The sequence below is a fragment of the Panthera tigris genome, chromosome B3 (genome assembly GCF_018350195.1).
Source record: "Panthera tigris isolate Pti1 chromosome B3, P.tigris_Pti1_mat1.1, whole genome shotgun sequence".
NCBI lineage: Eukaryota > Metazoa > Chordata > Mammalia > Carnivora > Felidae > Panthera > Panthera tigris.
The window spans coordinates 80,832,749-80,851,731 of record NC_056665.1 but is presented as its reverse complement, the minus strand read 5'-3'; the positions used below and the strand labels follow the sequence as shown (position 1 = coordinate 80,851,731).

The 18,983-nt window shown below is 39.5% G+C and overlaps 1 protein-coding gene and 1 long non-coding RNA gene across 5 annotated transcripts in view; both read left to right on the top strand.

Moving 5' to 3' along the window:
* The first annotated feature begins 1,722 nt into the window (after positions 1 to 1,722).
* Positions 1,723 to 9,041, top strand: LOC122239249. The gene is made up of 2 exons (XR_006218198.1): positions 1,723 to 2,138; positions 8,918 to 9,041. It is a non-coding gene; the product is annotated as an uncharacterized LOC122239249 (long non-coding RNA).
* Positions 9,042 to 9,980: 939 nt separating this feature from the next.
* The window catches only part of HEATR5A (HEAT repeat containing 5A), a 126,369-nt gene continuing 117,366 nt past the window's right edge, over positions 9,981 to 18,983 (top strand). For all 4 annotated transcript variants that reach the window (XM_042989514.1, XM_042989513.1, XM_042989512.1 and 1 more), the window contains exon 1: positions 9,981 to 10,104. The gene's annotated coding sequence lies outside the window, so the exon portion shown is untranslated. The remainder of the gene's footprint in view (positions 10,105 to 18,983) is intronic.

Sequence of the window (18,983 nt, the reverse complement as noted above, 5' to 3'; positions counted from 1 at the left end):
TTCAAAGGGGGAAAGTAGCAACAGGAAATTACAAAGAGAAAACTTTCAAAAAATGCTTTTCTTGGGGCACGTTGGTGGCACAGTCAGTTAAGCGTCTGACTTTGGCTCAGGTCATGATCTTGCAGTTCCTGAGTTTGAGTCCCGCATTTGGGCTCTGTGCTGACAGCTCGGAGCCTGGAGCCTGCTTCGGATTCTGTCTCCCTCTGTCTCTGCCCCTCCCCTGCTTGTGCTCTGTCTCTTTCTCAAAAATAAATAAAAAATATTTTTTAAAAAATGCTTTTCTTTCCTTCTTTCTTTCTTTCTTTTTTTGTAAAAGCAAAATAAGCAATTACAAATATTGAAGAGATAAAAAGCCCTGTAATCTCATTGTTCAAATACACTAATTTAATTTTTATGTGTTCCCTTATAATCTTTGTTCATAACCAGACACATATTTTAACATGGTTCAGTTATAAAGGGCTTTTATATTTTGCTTTTGCTTTTTTTAAGGCTTAATATTTTATCATAAATATATAAGAAATTGTTTTTTTATTTTGATCTCAGGGAGTGTAAGGGAGAGGAAGCAGACAAAAGGAGAAAATGTGTAAGTCAATAAAATATTATTAAGATGAGCAAGTATAGTCTATAAATGGATTTGTGCTCTGGTCTGTGAATGCCGGTAGGTTGGCAAATTGAGTTCAAGAGTATATAATTGTATTCCATATTATTAACATTTTTCTTTTTCTTCCTGATCTATGACTCTGGCTCCACTGATTATCATAATCATATTATATGGTTAATTTAATTTTGAGTTATTGTTCATACTGGTCAGTTAAATATTTGCATCTAGATAATGTTCTCTCTTCTAAGTTTATAGCTAAACAAGAAGTTTGACATGTAAACTAATTTTTATTAGAAGTTATTTCAAGAATAAGGTGTCCCAAAGAAGTTAGTAATAGACTTGTATTCATAAACACAGTAACTGATATGAACTTTCATAAGTATGTTTTATAATATTGTATATAGTTTTTCCTCATATATGATAATTCAGTAAGAATACTGTTAATCAACCAGGTGGAGTTTTGTCCTTTTACTGGGTAGGTTCAATTTCTTGAGTTACACAAATAATCTTAGATTATGAATTTTACAACAACTCTTTGGATCTTAATATTATCATGTTATCTTTTATGATTATTCCAATATATTTCATTGTTAAGTAGATAATTATCCATCATGAGTTCTTACATTCATATGCCTCTAATTTATGAATAAGGTTTTGGTGGGATGCCTTCTATGCTATTTATATAGGCTGAAATCTCCCTAAATTAAAGGACTTAAGGGACCCCTGGGTGGCTCAGTCCGTTAAGCCTCTGACTCCTGACTTCAGCTCAGGTCATGATCTCACAGTTTGTTAGTTCAAGTGCTGAGTCCGGCTCTGCACTGATAGTGCAGAGCCTGCTTCGGATTCTTCCTCTTTCTCTGCCCCTCCCCAGCTCATGTACTCGCATTCTCTCTCTCTCTCTCGCTCTCTCTCTCTCTCTCTCTGTCTCTCAAAATGAATAAATAAACTTTAAAAAATTAAAGCACTAAATTCTCTTAAGGTACATATCTATAGGTAAACAGTTTACTTGACTAAAGTGCTTGCAGCTGAAGTCTATAGTTTATGTAATATTTAGTATAATAGCCCTCCTTTCAGTCCTAGCTCTGGCTTGACCTATCCAATTCCTTGGGTTTTGGCTCATTTTTAGAACCAAGCTGCTAATGACATTAAATTTTGTTCCTTCACCTTGATAGATTAACTTCATGATTAATTTGGCTTATGATGGTGCTTCCTGTGGTTCCCATCAGGAACTTTCTGGCAGGGAAAAATTGACAAGCTGACCAAAAACTCTCATCTAATTCCTCTCAGCCCCATTTTTATTGATTCCCCACAGACACCTCCTCCCCTCTTCCTGGAATCTGCTCTAGATCCCATCATCCAGAACCTTCCTTCCCTGGCTACTGTAGGTTTGTTGCTGCCCAATACTCCCCCTCACCATAGAAACCTTCCTGTCCCGATGCTCATTCCTTCAGGGTCACAGTCTCCCCATGTTCCAAGGTGAAACTGTATTAAAGGAATATGCCAGAAGAGATCTCCAGGATTCTCTCTCCCAACCCAGGTAAGAGCATGTTAACCTTGACTTCCTGAAGTCTCCTTCCTTATGTTCTGAAAACCAGAAGAATGATTCTAATCATGAGATTCTAAAGCCAGAAACGAGGGAAAAGGAGTATAATAGCAAACTACAGAGTCATTTTGGGCCCTCTTCACTCCTTGCCAATTACACCTACCTACAAGTAGGAGATGGTAGTTTTTCCCTCTCCTCTCAGGTCCATGTGACTAAATGCTAGCAATGTTATAACCAGGAACTGATGTTTATATGGCCATTAGTAATGAAATGACTATGAATACAAATTCGATGTTCCATATGATATGGCTTTGCTTAGACATGTGAGTAACCAAATAAATGAAAACCAAATAAATGAAAATGACTCTCATGTGGAGGTAGTGGGGTTATGTTTTTGTTTCCTTGAGTTTTAAAAGTCATATTTTTAAGCTAATATTTAATGATGTTAATAATAATATTTTAAAATAAATATGACTACATATGTGTAAAAGAAAAACTTTTAAAAGTGCTGTTAATTTGATATATTTTGTACAATTCTGAATATGTGTGGTACTGTGATAATATGAAAAAGATATCAAAGATCCAGAAGGCCTGGCATTTATTTAATTAAGTTTATTTATTTATTTTGAGAGAGAGAAAGAGAGAACACCAGAGCTTGAGCAGGGGAATGGCAGAGAGAAAGGGAGAGAGAGAATCCCAAGCAGGTTCCATGCTGCTGTAAGCACAAACTGTGAGCCAAAATTAAGAGTTGGAGCCAAGGGGCGCCTGAATGGTTCAGTCAGTTAAGAGTCTGATGTCAGTGCAGGTTATGATCTCGTGGTTTGTGAGTTCAAGCCCTGTGTTGGGCTCTGTGCTGACAGCTTGGAGCCTGGAGCCTGCTTTGGATTCCCTGTTTCCCTCTCTCTTTCTGTCCCTCCCTCACTCATGCTCTGTCTCTCAAAAATAAATAAACATTAAAAAAAAAAAAAGGAGTTGGAGCCAAAATTAAGAGTTGGACACTTAACCAACTGAGCCACGCAGATGCCCAGAAGGCCTAGTTTTAAAATCTTTTTTCTAGGGGCACCTGGGTGGCTCATTCGGTTAAGTGTCCAACTCTCAGTTTTGGCTCAGGTGATGATCTCACAATGGGATCGAGCCCTGAGTCTTCCCCCATGCTGTCAGAATGGAGCCTGCTTAGGATTCTCTCTTTCTTCCTCTTTCTCTCTCTCTCTCTCTCTGCCCCTCCCTCCTCTCACGCTTGTATGCTCTCTCTCAAAATAAATAAATAAACTTAAAAAATAAAATAAAATAAAACCTTACTTCTGGAATCTTGTTCCAAATATGGACAAATTACCTAACTATTCTGGGCTTTGGTTTCTACTCCTTCCAAATAATAGCTATTCTATTTACCTTGAAGGGGTTTTTGTAAAAATAACAGAATATTTGAATTTTAAAACTGGAAGAGATCTGAGAGACTTTATAATATACATGCTCATTTTCCAGAGGGGGGAATTAATGCCCAAAGAGATTAAATGGCTTGCTTATAAAATATATGGCAGCAACATTGGAACAAAACCATAAAATGTATGCACATGTAAAACACAGTATTTCTTAATCTAATCAGAGAATGAGGAATTGGAAGGGACTTTAAGTGTCCTAGTCAAGTATGAGCATAATTGCAAGTAGTTTCTTGTATAAAGTATTATTGAATGCATAGTTACAAATCTACATTTGCTCAATATTCCTGCTTAGAAGCACTAGTCCTGAGTTTAACTGCTTCTTTCAAGGTTAGATGGTTTACTATTATTCACTTGCGATCATAGATCAAGGTCTATGCTATGTTGTAAGTAGCACTTCTTGGCTGAATATTTATAGTAGTAGTTTGCCTACTGAAGAAAATCCTACCTACGGCCAAAAGTTCTTATTGGAAATTTAGTGCTAGAAGCTGTCACGGATTACAGCAAGCTCAGCATTACATTGACAAATAATGCTTGATAGACCAAAAATAGAAAGCTGTATCACAAAGAACCCACCGATCTTTTGTTGGAGTGGAATATCAGTGTCGTTTCAGGCTTCTGAGCATATTGAAATTGACAGAGAGGAAGCTGCACCCAACCCATGAGTTTTGTGACATGAGCTTGCCACATGTACACTCCAGTCTGCTCATTTCCTGCTTTCATCAACACTGAGCAACCTGACATGACTGAGTGGATCACTAATAACAAATTTCCAGAGCTGTATTTCCCAAAGTCTGCTCCAAAGAAACACTAATTCTCAAAGATACTATTATGCATTCATTAAAAAAATATAATCTATTCCATTGCCAAGTAAGCTTAGGAAACATTACATGAAATGCAGCATAGTAATATATATGATGCCTCTCTAGGAGATGGCTATATTAACATATAATTTTTCTTAAATTTACTTAAGAATGTGTCTTTAGGAATGCCTGGGTGGCTCAGTCAGTTGAATGTCTGGCTCTTGGTTTTGGCTCATGAGGTCTTGATCTCGTGATTCATGGGATCAAGCCCCTCATTGGGCTCTGCACTGATAGCATGGAGCCAGCTTGGGATTCTCTCTCTCTCTGTCTCTCTCTCCTCCCTTGCTCATGCTCTCTGTCTCTCAAAATAAATGTTTGTTTGTTTGTTTGTTTGTTTTTTTAAGAATGCCTGTTTAAAAGAATACCTATTAACCTCTTGAGGAGTACAACTTAGAGCAGTTCCCTAGAGTTCCATGGGTGCACTGGAGTCCACTGTTTAGATATGCTGTTCTAACACTAACATCATTGAATTTTATAATTTCAGGGGTAGAGGCCATCTTTTTGGCACAAGAACGGGAAGGGCAGAGAGAGAGAGAGAGAGAGCGAGCGAGAGAGAGGATCCAAAGTGGGCTCTATGCTGACAGCAGAGAGCCTAATTTGGGACTCATACTCACAAACTGTAAGATCATGACCTTAGCCGAAGTTCGCCAGTTAACCGACTAAGCCACCCAGGTGCCCCGGTAGAGACAATCTTAGGTAATCTATCATTTTTAATTTCCCAAATGTGTGCTGGTTGGAACCTAGAGTCATTTGTATCAGATGTGTTTGAACAGTAAATTAAACCAAGATATCACATAGCTAGGCAAATGGGTAACTACTGATTTACTTCATAATTTTTACATACATCATTAAATACCAACAATTCTATTTATAAGAATGCATCATTTATTGAAGTGATTCATTTATAAAAAGCCAAGAAGATATAATATAGTGCATTATAGTGATGAGTATTAAAAAAATAGAAAATATATACAGTTCTGAATTTCTTCAACAAATACCAGATGGGAGGCTTCTTTGTGCCAGACAGTGACACCAACTGAGTTAACAAGCTGGAATAAGTTGGGACAGAGAAATGAGGTAAATGCCTGATAATGCTAGCTATCATTCGACAATGGACAGCATGCTAGTTATTTCTATTGTGTCTTGAATCTTCAGCACACCTCAGAAAGGAGACGTTATTCTCATTTTAAAGGGAGGAAACTGATGGGGTGCCTGGGTGGCTCAGTCAGTTAAGCGTCTGACTTCAGCTCAGGTCACGATCTCGTGGTCCATGAGTTCGAGCCCCGCGTCAGGCTCTGGGCTGATGGCTCAGAGCCTGGAGCCTGCTTCCAATTCTGTGTCTCCCTCTCTCTCTGCCCCTCCCCCGTTCACGCTCTGTCTCTCTCTGTCTCAAAAATAAATAAATGTTAAAAAAAATAAAGGGAGGAAACTGAGCTTTAAAGATATAAAGAGGTGATAGGTCATGCCTACTAAGTGGTGGAACTAGGATTTGAACACGAGACACCTAATTCCAAAGCTGTGTTCTTTCTGCTGATTATAACACAGCTTCCTCTTTATTGTGACTCAAAATCTCAACATGAGATTGAACAAAGTAAAATAGAAGTTGAAAGGTGAAACACATTTCTATTTGATTAAAACAAACTTGTTTTTCAGCGTTCTAGATTTCTTGTTTTCTCTCTTTATTTTCTCTTTCACTGTGTCAGCCGTCAGCTCCTTATGGAAAAGTCCTGAACTAGATCTCTGGTTCTGACCCCTCTTCAAAGCTGTAGTCCTACATTTCTTCTTAAATGCTCTATTCAAATGTGACATGTTTACAATTAAATGCATTATTTACCCTTTCAAACTGACTCCTCCCTCTGAGTTAATTCTCTTAATCATTGAAGCTGTAAATTCTGAATCATCTTTTAATCCTCTGTAAAACTAGTAGTTGGACTCAATGATACATAATATCCCTTCCAGCTCTAAAATTCTAGTGTTATTTTTGTACCACATACTCAGTTAAAATGAATTACTTTCTCTGCTTTAGGCTCAAATTATTTTCCAGGATTTTTTCCATACATTTTACTCATTCATTCTTATGCATCCTTCAAAGCCCATTAAAGAAAATTTCTTTAGGGACACTTGGGTGGCTCAGTTGGTTAAGTGCCCAACTTTGACTCAGGTCATGATCTCGCAGTCTGTGAGTTCCAGCCCTGCATCAGGCTCAGTGCTGACAACTCAGCCTGGAGCCTGCTTCAGATTCTGTGTCTCCCTTACTCTCTGCCCCTCCCCCACTCACACTCTGTCTCTCTCTATCTCTCAGAATGAGTAATGTTGAAAAAGATTTAAAAAAGATTTTTTTAAAGTTTATTTATTTGGGGGAGGAGCAGAGAGAGGGGGAGAGAGAGAGAATCCCAATCAGTCTCCACACTGTCAGCACAGAACCTGATGTGGGGCTTAAACCCACAAACCATGAGATCATGACCTGAGCCAAAATCAAGAGTTGGTCACTTAACCAACTGAGCCACCCAGGCATTCCATAGCCCATTTTAAATGACATCTTTTTCTTTAAACCCTTCATGAGCCTCCTAACTGGACTTCATAGTAATTACTCTCTCCTTTAGGATCTATAATACTTTTGTAACTTTCTCAGGATAATTTACAGTACCCAGTACCCAGAATGTGTGTGTGTGTGTGTGTGTGTGTGTGTGTGTGTGTGTGTGTGTGTCTATATGTATCAAGTGAATGGAAAAGGATGCCTAGGGGAATGCTTGGCAAGGAGTAGAGCCTGAGCGGAGTGGTGAGGGCTTATGGACTGGGCACTGGCACAGGGTTTAAGAGCAGGGGTAAGGAAAAGAGAAAGTAGGGGGGCTTGCAGTGGATAATTCAGGAGTTTCAGAATCATAGTGGGGTAAGGGCAGCATCCTCCAAAGGGGGAGATGGCAGCTATGGGTGATTGCTTAAATATAGAGGAGGTATTCAAACAAGTAAATATCTCAAGGATAATAGGATCCAGGTCTCTCTCTGTAGGAGAAAGGAGTTACAAATGTGAGAGAAAACTGGAATAAACTGTGTGATGCTGGATTGGAGGTATTACTGTGAACATATGGTTTTTCAAAATATATTGTTAGTCAAAGATATATAGCTATAAATGAGTGTGAGTATACATATATAGATACATATATAGATGGACTGTAGGAATGTATAAACATTCCCTAGCTGCATCCATGAAGACAGCCTAAGCAGTGATACCCCAAGAGCAGTGAGCACACCTAGTGCTTCTAAATACCATTGTCCACTAAAAGGAGCCAGGACTCCTCGATAAATGGCTGCATCCAGGGTTGGGGCAAAAAGAGCCTAGAACAGCTTATTGTGCCAGAAAATAAGGGAGTGCTCAAAGAATAATAGGTGCAGAATAGTAAAATATTAATGTAGAATATGGTTGGTGGGTATATGGGTATATAAAACTCTTTGAAATTTTCTGCATTTTAAAAATATTTTACAATAAAATATTGCAAAAGAATTTAAAATACACAAAGACATAGAAGCCAGCATGAATGGGGCTCCCCCTGACCAAACTTGGGACAATTTGAACATCAAAATAAATAATGATAGAAACATTTTATAACCCATTTAATAGGAAACTCTGAATCTACAGTGATAAAAATAAATTAAAATTTTGATGAGAAAATATATAATTTCAAAGAATCTCCACCCCCAAATACTTATTAATTACAAAGAGGAAAAAAAATAACTTTGTAGTGGAGAAACCTGGAAGATACTGCTTTATTAAAATAAACATCAATAATGTGACTAATTAAAATATGCCGCTTGATAGGATGCAACATTACCAAACTAAAATTTGTGTGTTCACCTGATTTGCAGTAAGCCAATGTCTTGGACACTAGTTTTGTTTTTTTTAATTTAATTTTAATTTTAATTTTAATTTAATCTCTACACCCAACGTGGGACTCAATCTTCCAACCCCAAGATCAAGAGTCCCATGCTTTTCCAACTGAGCCAGCCTGGTGCCACTAGACACCAGTTTGGAAGCAAAGAAAGCTTTACTATCAGAAGGCAGCCCAAGGAGAAGGCAGAGGATTAATCCCAATGTTGCTGTGTCCTGTTTAGCTTAGAGACAGTTTATATATGTTTGGGGAAGCAGGTGAATACATGAGAGGAGGGTGAAGGATTTCTTGACACCTTGAAGGGAGGGGAGCTTGAAACAATCTGGACATATGCATTCTTCTGGACAATGGGCGCCATTTGAGACCTGGTAAGATCTGGTATGTCAGATAATTTCAAGACAAATGTTATTGTTGAGTCCCCATTAGGTTTCTACAGTCAGTGGGTAAACAGGCAATAGGAGTGGAAAAGCCAAAATTAATGATTGATAAGAGGTACATAAAACATAAATAGGAAACAAAACAGTATGTGCAGCTAAGTTAATAATGCAACTAATACAACTATAGTTCTGCTTATGCTTTCAAAACAGGGTGAGGAACCAAGCATCCGACCATACAATGAGAAGAACAGAGTGTTACTTCTGTGACAGTCCTGTCAAAGACATTTACCCTGATTTTAATCATAAATAAACATCAGACGGATGAAAAGTGAAAGCCATTGTATAAGATCATTGGCCAGGAATCTTCAAAAGTGTCAAGGACATGAAAGTCAAGGAAAAACTGAGGAAGTTTTCCATATTGAAGTTAACTAAAGATACGTGACAAGTAAACACAGTGCTTGATTCTGAACTGAATACTTTTACCATAAAGAAAATTACTGGGACAATTGGCCAAACAATGTATCCTATAAGTGTTTTGATTATGATAGATTGTGATTGTGTAGTTGAGGGTGCTTATTAAGACATACACACTGAAGTATTTAGTATTTAGCATCATGTCAGCAACTTAAATCCCAAATGGTTCAGGACAAAATATTCTTTGTCCCATACTTGCAACATTATTGTAAGCTTGAGACTTGTTTCAAAATAAAAACTGAAAATTATATTCAAAACGCTGAGTATACTGGAAAAAACCGCACTTGACTTGGAGCCAGGTAGCTGTCAGTCCCAATTCCGCCACTGACTCGGGTTGTGACCTTGAGTAAGACGCTTTGTCAGGCCCCAGAGTCTCAGGTTATAAAAGCAGGAGTAGGACTACAAGGCTCCGTAAGGTCTCTTCCATGTCTAACACAACACCATCCACACCCACAGTACTCTCCTTCCTGAATTTCTGCAGGCTCCAGTGTCTTAGCCTTCAGATGCCCCAGTGCCACCCTTAGGGATTCTGGCTGGCGATAACAACAGACAAAAATACTTGTGGCCCAAATCTCCCGACTGCAAAGCTACTGCCCTGGCCTCAACTTGGGCAGCACCCACCCCGCCTCCCCATCGCTCTTTCGGCGGTGGAGCAGTCACGCTTGCCAAAGTGGGCGTTCGATGGCTCGGCAGTCGGCTGATGGGGCCTAGGATCAGCGGCGCGGCGCAGGGCGCGCTCCCAATCGCTGGCTCCCGCCGTGCTCGCGGATCCGAGCTTTCCGGCTCCGCCCCGCGCGCGCCCGTCCCGCCGCACTGTCTCGCAGTCGCCGCCGCCGGCAAGTCCCGGCGCTATCCTGCTGCGCTGTGGAGCCGGTAACGTGGCAGGACTGGGACGGGCGCTGAGTCGTGGGGGAGCCCCGAAGGTGAGCTGTCCGGGATTCTGCGAGTGGAGGCGCTGCAGACGCGAGGGGGCGGTGCCCGGGCTGCCTGCCCACTGGGAGGGATATCACACCCGGGCCTGCACTGGGAGTTGAGAGGCTTGGGGGTCCCCGGGGTGGTCGCGGCTGCCAAGTGGTGACGGAAGCAGGGACCCTGGGCGTGGGCATGGGTGGGGGGATTCGGTGTCGTGGCTGACGGGGCCGGAGCCCGCCGAGGAGTGACTGGAGTGGGGCGCCAGGACGGCTGAATGGCCAGTGCGGTCCGTCCTCTCCCCCGGCTCCGGGAAAGTCTGGTTTTATCCGAGCACAACAGGTAGGCGTGGACTCCGCCCGCCGGCGGGAGCCCAAGACTCCGGGCGTGCGGGGAAGGTCGGAAGGTCGGAGCCCGCCGGGCCGGACCCGCCCAAGTGGCGCGCCTGCTGCGCCCCAGGTCGGTTAGCAGCGGGGCCCCAAGCCGGGCTTTGGGCGAGGTCCTCCGAGCACCCGCGCCTCGCCCTCAAGGCGGGTTTCCAGAAGCGTAGTCGAGAGGGATCCCCTTCTACGCGAGAACTTTTTCCAGTCCTTCTCGCGAGGAAAGACTGTCTTTGCTGGGGTAGCATTTGTATCGTGTGAGGAGACGTTTCTTCTTACCGTACTCTTCGGCCCGCTAAACGTCATTTCAAGTGATTTTACAAAAGTGTTTAGAAACTTCATTAAGTACTTTACGGTGCTGACTAATGACGATAAATGTACCTCTGGCTGTTAAGATGATTTTCGTAACTTTCAAGTCCTGTAATAGGAGTCCAGTGATCGGAGCTCCTTCATTAAAGATCATAATTATACCTTATTTTTATGTACGTTCATTTATTCAAATATTCGGCATCTTTTATGTGTAGGCTTGGCACCCTGCAGGAACCCACAGCCTGGAGGAGACGCTGGGGGTGGGGGTGGGGGGGAGATGTGCCCACAAGTTCTGTTCAGGACTTTTGGGGAAGATAAGCTAGCGAGGTTAAAGTGCAAGGAGAGCAGAAATCTACTTAGAGCTGAGCATTAGGTGGGTGGGGAGAGAATTATCTTGTTTCATTTTCTAAATGTTTTAGAAAGCGTTTCTTTGACAAAGTGATTTTAGATGTAAGACGCATTTTAATGCCATCGATTTTCTTTTCTTTAATGGGGAAGCAGGCAGGGTTTATAACATAGGAACAGTGACCTTTGGAAAAAAGTATGGGAGGTTGGATTTGTCTTAGAATGCAGTTATTTTATACAGTTAACTATAATATAGGAAAAGACTTCTGACCTGAAAGGATACCTGAATTTAGGTTAAGCTCCTCCACTACAATTTGTGGGTCTTAGGTCACTTTTCTCTTCCTTTCTCTTTGTGTATCATTGCATCTGCCTTTAATGAGAGGAAATACATACTCCAGAGTACCTTAACATTTTTAAAAATTATGCAAATAATGAGTACATTCTCAAAGGAAAAAATTTAAGGACTTTTATTTTAAGCAGTGTATCTGCTTTCCATCCCACTTTACTTCAGAAAGGGGATTGAGACCATTTATAACTTTTATGAGCCTTTCTTAATTATCTTATGAATAGAATAAAGATTAAACTGGATTTGTTTAGGCCTCTTACTGTTCTAAAATTCTTTTATTATAAATCCTGGAAAACTAGTTTAATGATCTCTGCATTTCAAAACAAAACAATGCTTTTTAGGATCATCTATCATGAGTCATGAATGCTTGGGCTTTTTTTTTTTTTTTTTAAGATTTTATTTTTTATTTTTTATTTTATTTTTTATTTTTTTTTTTTCAACGTTTATTTATTTTTGGGACAGAGAGAGACAGAGCATGAACGGGGGAGGGGCAGAGAGAGAGGGAGACACAGAATCGGAAACAGGTTTCAGGCTCTGAGCCATCAGCCCAGAGCCTGACGCGGGGCTCGAACTCACGGACCGCGAGATCGTGACCTGGCTGAAGTCGGACGCTTAACCGACTGCGCCACCCAGGCGCCCCTAAGATTTTATTTTTAAGTAATCTCAATTTGTGGAGCTCAAATTTAAAATCCCAAGATCAAGAGTCATATGCTCTACCCACTGAGCCAGCCAGGGGTCCCCGTCCTCTTTTTTAAAAATAGTAACAAAATGATTATTTCTAGAAAAGTAGAATACAGTAGCATTATTAAAGCCCTATGTTTATGATACCTGCCTCAGAAATTGGAGCCATGTATGTGACACGGAGGAGGGAAAACTTATACAGGGTGATAATTCTAAATATTTGAAGCTGAGCATACACTTTCACTAATCTTAAAACTGTAGTATGGCTCTAATTTCAATAAATAAAATGTTTTATGTATGTACTTTTTCAGTAACATAGTTGTACTCACTGCCCAGATAATGCTTCTTTGTGGGTAAATATACAACAGCATCTATTTATATCCTTTTCTCTTGTGTTTGTAGGTATCTATATGATGAACATATGCATGTTTTTGTGTATATATGCAAAATATTCCTCACTTTTCCACAACATTTTTTATTTAAGTAAAATTATCAGAAAGTTGATTACCTATGAAACATCAGAAACAAAATTATTTGAAATATTTTAGGAGGAGATCTGAAAAGAAAAAAAAAAAAGAAAGAAAAACATACATGTACAAAATCTTAATTCCAGTGTCTAAAAGGCTCTGGAAAGTTTTTTTCTTAACTCATTTGGCAGCAAAATATAACATTACTTTGTATTTAACATTATTAAATACAGTCATTATTTAATCCCACCTTGTGTGGGTATGTTTTTATCTTTTGCTGCACAAATATCAGTGAGTTTGATTGATGGAGTGCTGCCCCAAACTCTCTTGGGGAGTTAGAGGTAATAGTATGTTCACTATATTACTTGGGTGGGGCCATGAGGATAGCAGTCAGAAGGCAGAGTAATAATGGAGTTGTTCCAGGGAGATGTACTTGTAAAGTTAAGAGCTTAGCTGAGCATCTGGCATGGGGTAAGAAGCAGTGTCTGCCAATAAAATCCCTCCAGTAAGGCTCCAAGAAGTTCTGAAATGTAGCTAAATTCTAGGCTGGGTATTCTATAAGCTATGTTGTGAATTAGAAGTGGGGAGCCATGAGGAAAAGCCAAGGTATCAGACCATAGTGTGGATTAAGGGTGATTCTGTGAATGCTAACTTTGATGTGAGAGCCACAAACAGTTTGCAGAGGGGAAACAGGGGACTCTAAGGCAGGCAGGGTCTAATGGCTAAACCCAAGAAGTCCTAGGTGACGGATTGCATGAGCAGTAAATAAAAGGATAGGGTTTTTTGGAAAATTGGTCAAGGATTCCTGGCCTCAACTGAGCTACAGAAATAATGAATGGCATCTTGCACACACTTTACTCTTGTACTTAGTAGTCTCGTGTTGCCCTGCTTTTTAAAATGTCTATACTTTATCACATAGTATTTTGGTCACTTCCATCACTGTTAGCAGTCTGTTTTGACTTCTTCCTGATCTCAATGACTTTGCTTCTTTACTTTTAATATGGTGCTCTATTCCAGCCTAGCTAGAATCCAGATAAGTCATGTCTAAACTGAAATGAGTAAGCTGTGAGGGACCAAGAGACTTTGGTCAGTAAAGTTCATGATCTTTGAAACAATTATTTACTGTATATCCTTTAAACACACACACATACACACAAAACTTTGTTTTCTTGTTACTCGAGTCTCAGTGAGGTACCATGTAGTGGGATTGTTTAGATAGTTATTTTCAGATGAGTGAGGTGGGAGATAAGAATAAGTTTTGTACCTTAAAATCTACCATGTGTCACTCCTCAGTGTCCAGAATGGAATCTGTCTTCCCAGGGGGAGATGGAAGAGTTGGTCTGTGGAACAAAGTGATAAAAATTGTCAAGAATATCCAAAGACTAAACTAACACTGTTGGTACTTATTGATTTACATCTAGATGAGAAGAGCCCTTTTAAAGTTGATGTCTGTAGAAGACCTCACACTTTAACATAAAGCCTCAAAGTACTAAAGACGTAAGAGGAGAACGAAGTGATAAAAAAAGAGCAACAAAGTTGTAATGATTAGATGCTTGAGTTGGTATGGCAGTAACTGTCAGTAATAGCGATTAGAGAGACTTTATGCAGCGGCTGTATGAAGTAGTTGAAGGAACATGGACACTGAAATCAGACAGGTGTAGGCATTATCTTATTCCACTTAAATAACGTCTTGACCTTGGACACATTTCTTGTTACCACCATCTGTAAAATGAGGATAATAATATCTAAGTTTCAGTGTTATGAGGATTAAAAGTTTCTAGTAAGTAAATTGTCAAAAAATGTTAGTTCCTTTTCCATTCACTGTCTTAGAGTTGGTCCCTCCTGCTCAGTTCCCCCCTCCCTCCCCCACAATACTTCCTTTATCCTTTAAGGGTTTCTCTTTTGTAATCTGGAGGCAGAGTTGCCAGAGCCAGCAGTACTTCTTCAGTAAGGCCCCCATTGGCAATCTCCCTCACTGAATTCAGTTTCTGTCGTTGTTCTCATCCCGAACAGTAGTAATCTGCAGCACTTCAGAAAAATAGAGGAGGAAAGCAAAGTATGCCTCATCCCCACTTGTGGCACCCCTTATGCCAGTTTATACATTCCCTGTAACTCCTGTGTCTTTCCTCTGTCATCCTAACTGCTCTATCTCATAGGATGTGTTCTCCATTGGTTCCTGGAGCTGCATGTATCTGCCATTCTTGTTGGCTTGTAGTATGCAGCAATAGCAGCATTCTCCTCATTCCTAGCCAGTTTGCAGGAAACACTCTTGGAATCTTGCTATGCTTGATGTATTTTCATTATATATTAAAACAAGATAGTGCTGTGAATGGGCATGTTACAAGTTAGCCTTTTGTGATATGGCAAGAAACATGGATTAAGTTTTTATGAGAATTTATATTCAGAATTCCAAAAAAAAAAAAAAAAATTCATGGGGCAGCAAACCATCTTCAGCTTGGAAGGAGTGTGATGTGAAACTTAATTATAAATATGAGTAACATACATTTTTATGTGAATTAATATACTAGGTTAATTAAAAGTATCTTTTCTCCCTTTATTCATAATCCAGAAGTAGATAAGAGTCTATTTATATTTAGAATATGTAATGTTAGATACTTCAAAATATTAATCAGAAATGCCCACTTTTGGGGTGCCTGGGTGGCTCAGTCAGTTAAGCGTCCAACTTGATTTTGGCTCAGCTCATGATCTCGCAGTTCGTGAGGTAGAGTCCTGCATCCTGCTCTGTGCTGACAGCTCAAGCCTGCTTGGGATTCTCTCTCTCCTTCTCTTCCTGCCACCACCCAGCTAGCACTCTCTCTTTTTCTCTCTCAAAATAAATACATAAACATTAAAAAAAAAAAAAAAAAAAAAAAGAAATGGCCACTTTTAAGTAGGTGTGACATTGACTTGTTATATAGTTTTCTAATAAAAATCCTATCATACAAAGGAATGATTTAGGAACACAAAGGAATATTTAAATTTCTTGCTTTATAGTATTTAATGATTAGTGTTTCAAAGATTGTGTTCTATAGAATCCTAGTTTCACAACATTCCCAGCTGGGGCCAAAAAAAAAAAGAAAGAGGTAGTCTGGGGAGAGGTCTGTAATTAAAATATCAAATGCTATGTATGTATGCCCTCCTGGCAGTATATAGTACATATTACCATATTACACCTATGGAGACTCTCTGTGGGAAAGAAAAGTGCCAATGTGGCATTTCCCAAAAGAATTTAGTTTTTGGACCCCCCCGCCCCCAGACACACAACACTTAGCCTCATCCTTTGGCGTTACTGTTCCTTACTGTTCTACAGAACACTTTAGGAAACATTGCTTTACCTCTTGGACCCTCTCTTAATGTGTAAGCTTCTATACTTGTAGTTTTCATAATTATAATTTTTTTAAAGTAAATATTGCCCCCAACATGGGGCTCGAACTCATGACCCCAAGATCAAGAGTCGCGTGATCTTGACTGAGCCATCTTGACTGGGCTCAGTTGGTTGAGCATCCACCTTCAGCCCAGGTCATGATCTCACAGTCGTGGATTTGAGCCGCAAGTCGGGCTCTGTGCTGACAGCTCAGAACCTGGAGCCTGCTTCAGATTCTGTGTCTCCCTCTCTCTGCCCTTCCCCTGCTCACATTCTGTCTATGTCTCTCAAAATTGAATAAACCTTAAGAAAAATTAATAAAATAAAATAAAATCCTCCTTATTGTAATCTAGCCTCAGTATTCTTATCTGTAAATTAGTAGTGCTAGTAGATATTTTATGGTGGCAGTTAAATGAAAAATCCATTTATTACAGCACCCCAGCCTTTAGAGATTCTGATTCATTTGTTTTAGGCTTGGGTTTTGTTTTGTTTTGTTAAGTGTATTTATTTATTTTTGAGAAAGAACATAAGCATGGGAGAGGCAGAGAGAGATGGGGAGAGAGAGGATCCCAAGCAGGCCCTGCACTGTCAGCCCAGAGCCTGAAGCGGGGCTCAAACTCACCAGCCGTGAGATCATGATCTGAGCTGAAATCAAGAGTCAGATGCTTTACTGACTGAGCGACCCAGGCTCCCAGGTTTGGTATTTTCTTTAAAGCAGTTAGAGTCATGAACCACTAGTCTGCATTATTATAGGTCTGCTATTCTGACATGCCTTAGTTGCCTTTAATTTTAACAATTTACCTATCTCCTCCTATATCCCCCCTTGCTATTTTCCCAACACTCCCTTTTTTAATTGTTTGGACCCCTTATCCTTGGAGGAAGTAGGAGATGAAACCAATTTTGTGATTTACTGAAAGATGTAAGGGGAAATAGGTGGAGGAGTCCAAATGTAAAGTAATGATCTTGCCCCGTCCCCCTGCCATTTGTTCTGCACATTTTCTTTCTTACATCTTCGTGTAAAAACACTGTTTTTCCTTCCCCCCCCCCCCCCCCGTGGAAAGGCTTCCTGGCATTGAGGAAAGAGAATGAGCTTTGTTGCCAAACAGACCTGGGTTTATTCTCTCAGTTCTATTTACTGACATCTTAATAATTTCTTTATCCATAAAATGGGGACCAATAATACCTTCCTTGCTTTCTTCCTTGTGGTGATTAGAGATGGTGTAAATTAAGCACTTAAAAAGTTGCTAGCTCAATGAATAATAGCTATCATTGTCATTTTTAGATTTGGGAGTCTCTTAAGAAGATGAAAGACATAGCCAGGAACTACAACAGCAGGCTTATGCATGTGTCCTCCTCATTTGTGACAGTACCAAGATGATGCTAACAAGTAGTATTGTGAATTTTAAAAGTTAGTAATCTATAACAGAAATTTATTTATTGGTTATTAAGAATTTCAATTAAAAAGTTTTAAAATCTCTAAAAATTTGGAAATAGAGAACATTATCCATAATGCTACTGATCTAGTAATTATGGTTAAGATTTTTGGATCATGATTTGGAAAAACACCAGAAGAATCTTGCCATCTAAGTGATAGCTGCAGAAGCCAAATATATTTTAAGAACCATAAATATAATGGAAAAAGTGCTATACTGAGAGGAAGCAGTAAAAGAATAGGAGAATTAATCATTAAAGGTTTCCTAAGGAAATGATTTTTTTTTTTTGAAAGAGGTCCAGTTTTTATTTCTTTAAAGGAGAAATACTTTTTAAAAAAAAATACTGTATTTTTTTTTTTTTAATTTACATCCAAGTTAGTTAGCATATAGTGCAACCATGATTTCAGGAATAGACTCTTTAATGCCCCTTACCCATTTAGCTCATACTCATATTTAAGAGTCTCTTATGTTTTGTCCCCCTCCCTGTTGTTATATTATTTTTGCTTCCCTTCACTTGTGTTCATCTTTTCTGTGTCTTAAAGTCCTCATATGAATGAAATCATATGATATTTGTCTTTCTCTGACTAATTCCACTTAGCATAATACCCTCTAGTTCCATCCATGTAGTTGCAAATGGAAACATTTTATTCTTTTTGATTGCCGAGTAATACTCCATAGTATATGTATACCACATCTTCTTTATCCATTCATCCATCGATGGACACTTGGGCTCATTCCATACTTTGGCCATTGTTGATAGTGCTGCTATAAACATCGGGGTGCGTGTGCCCCTTTGAAACAGCATACCTGTATCCCTTGGATAAATACCTAGTAGTGCACTTGCTGGGTTATAGGGTAGTTCTATTTTTAATTTTTTGAAGAACCTCCATACTGTTTTCCAGAGTGGCTGCACCAGTTTGCATTCCCACCAGCAGTGCAAAAAAGCATCCTCACCAACATCTGTTGTTGCCTGAGTTGTTCACGTTAGCCATTCTGACAGGTGTGAGGTGGTATCTCATTGTGGTTTTGATTTGTATTTCCCGGATAATGAGTGATGTTGAGCATTTTTTATGTGTCTGTTGACCATCTGGATGTCTTCTTTGGAGAAGTATCTATTCTTGTCTTTTGCCCATTTCTTCCCTGGATTATTTGTTTTTTGGGTGTTGAGTTTGATAAATTCTTTATAGATTTTGGATACTAACCCTTTATCTGATGTGTTGTTTGCAAATATCTTTTCCCATACCATTGGTTGCCTTTTAGTTTTGCTGATTGTTTCCTTTGCTGTGCACAAGCTTTTTATTTTGATGAGGTCCCAATAGTTCATTTTTGCTTTTGTTTCCCTTGCCTCTGGAGACATGTTGAGTAAGAAGTTTTTGCTACCAAGGTCAAAGGTTTTTGCCTGCCTTCTCCTCGAGGATTTTGATGGCTTCTTACATTTAGGTCTTTCATCCATTTTGAGTTTATTTTTGTGTATGGTGCAAGAAATGGTCCAGGTTCATTTTTCTGCATGTTGTTTCCCAGTTTCCCAGCACCACTTGCAGAAGAGACTGTCTTTATTCCATTGGATA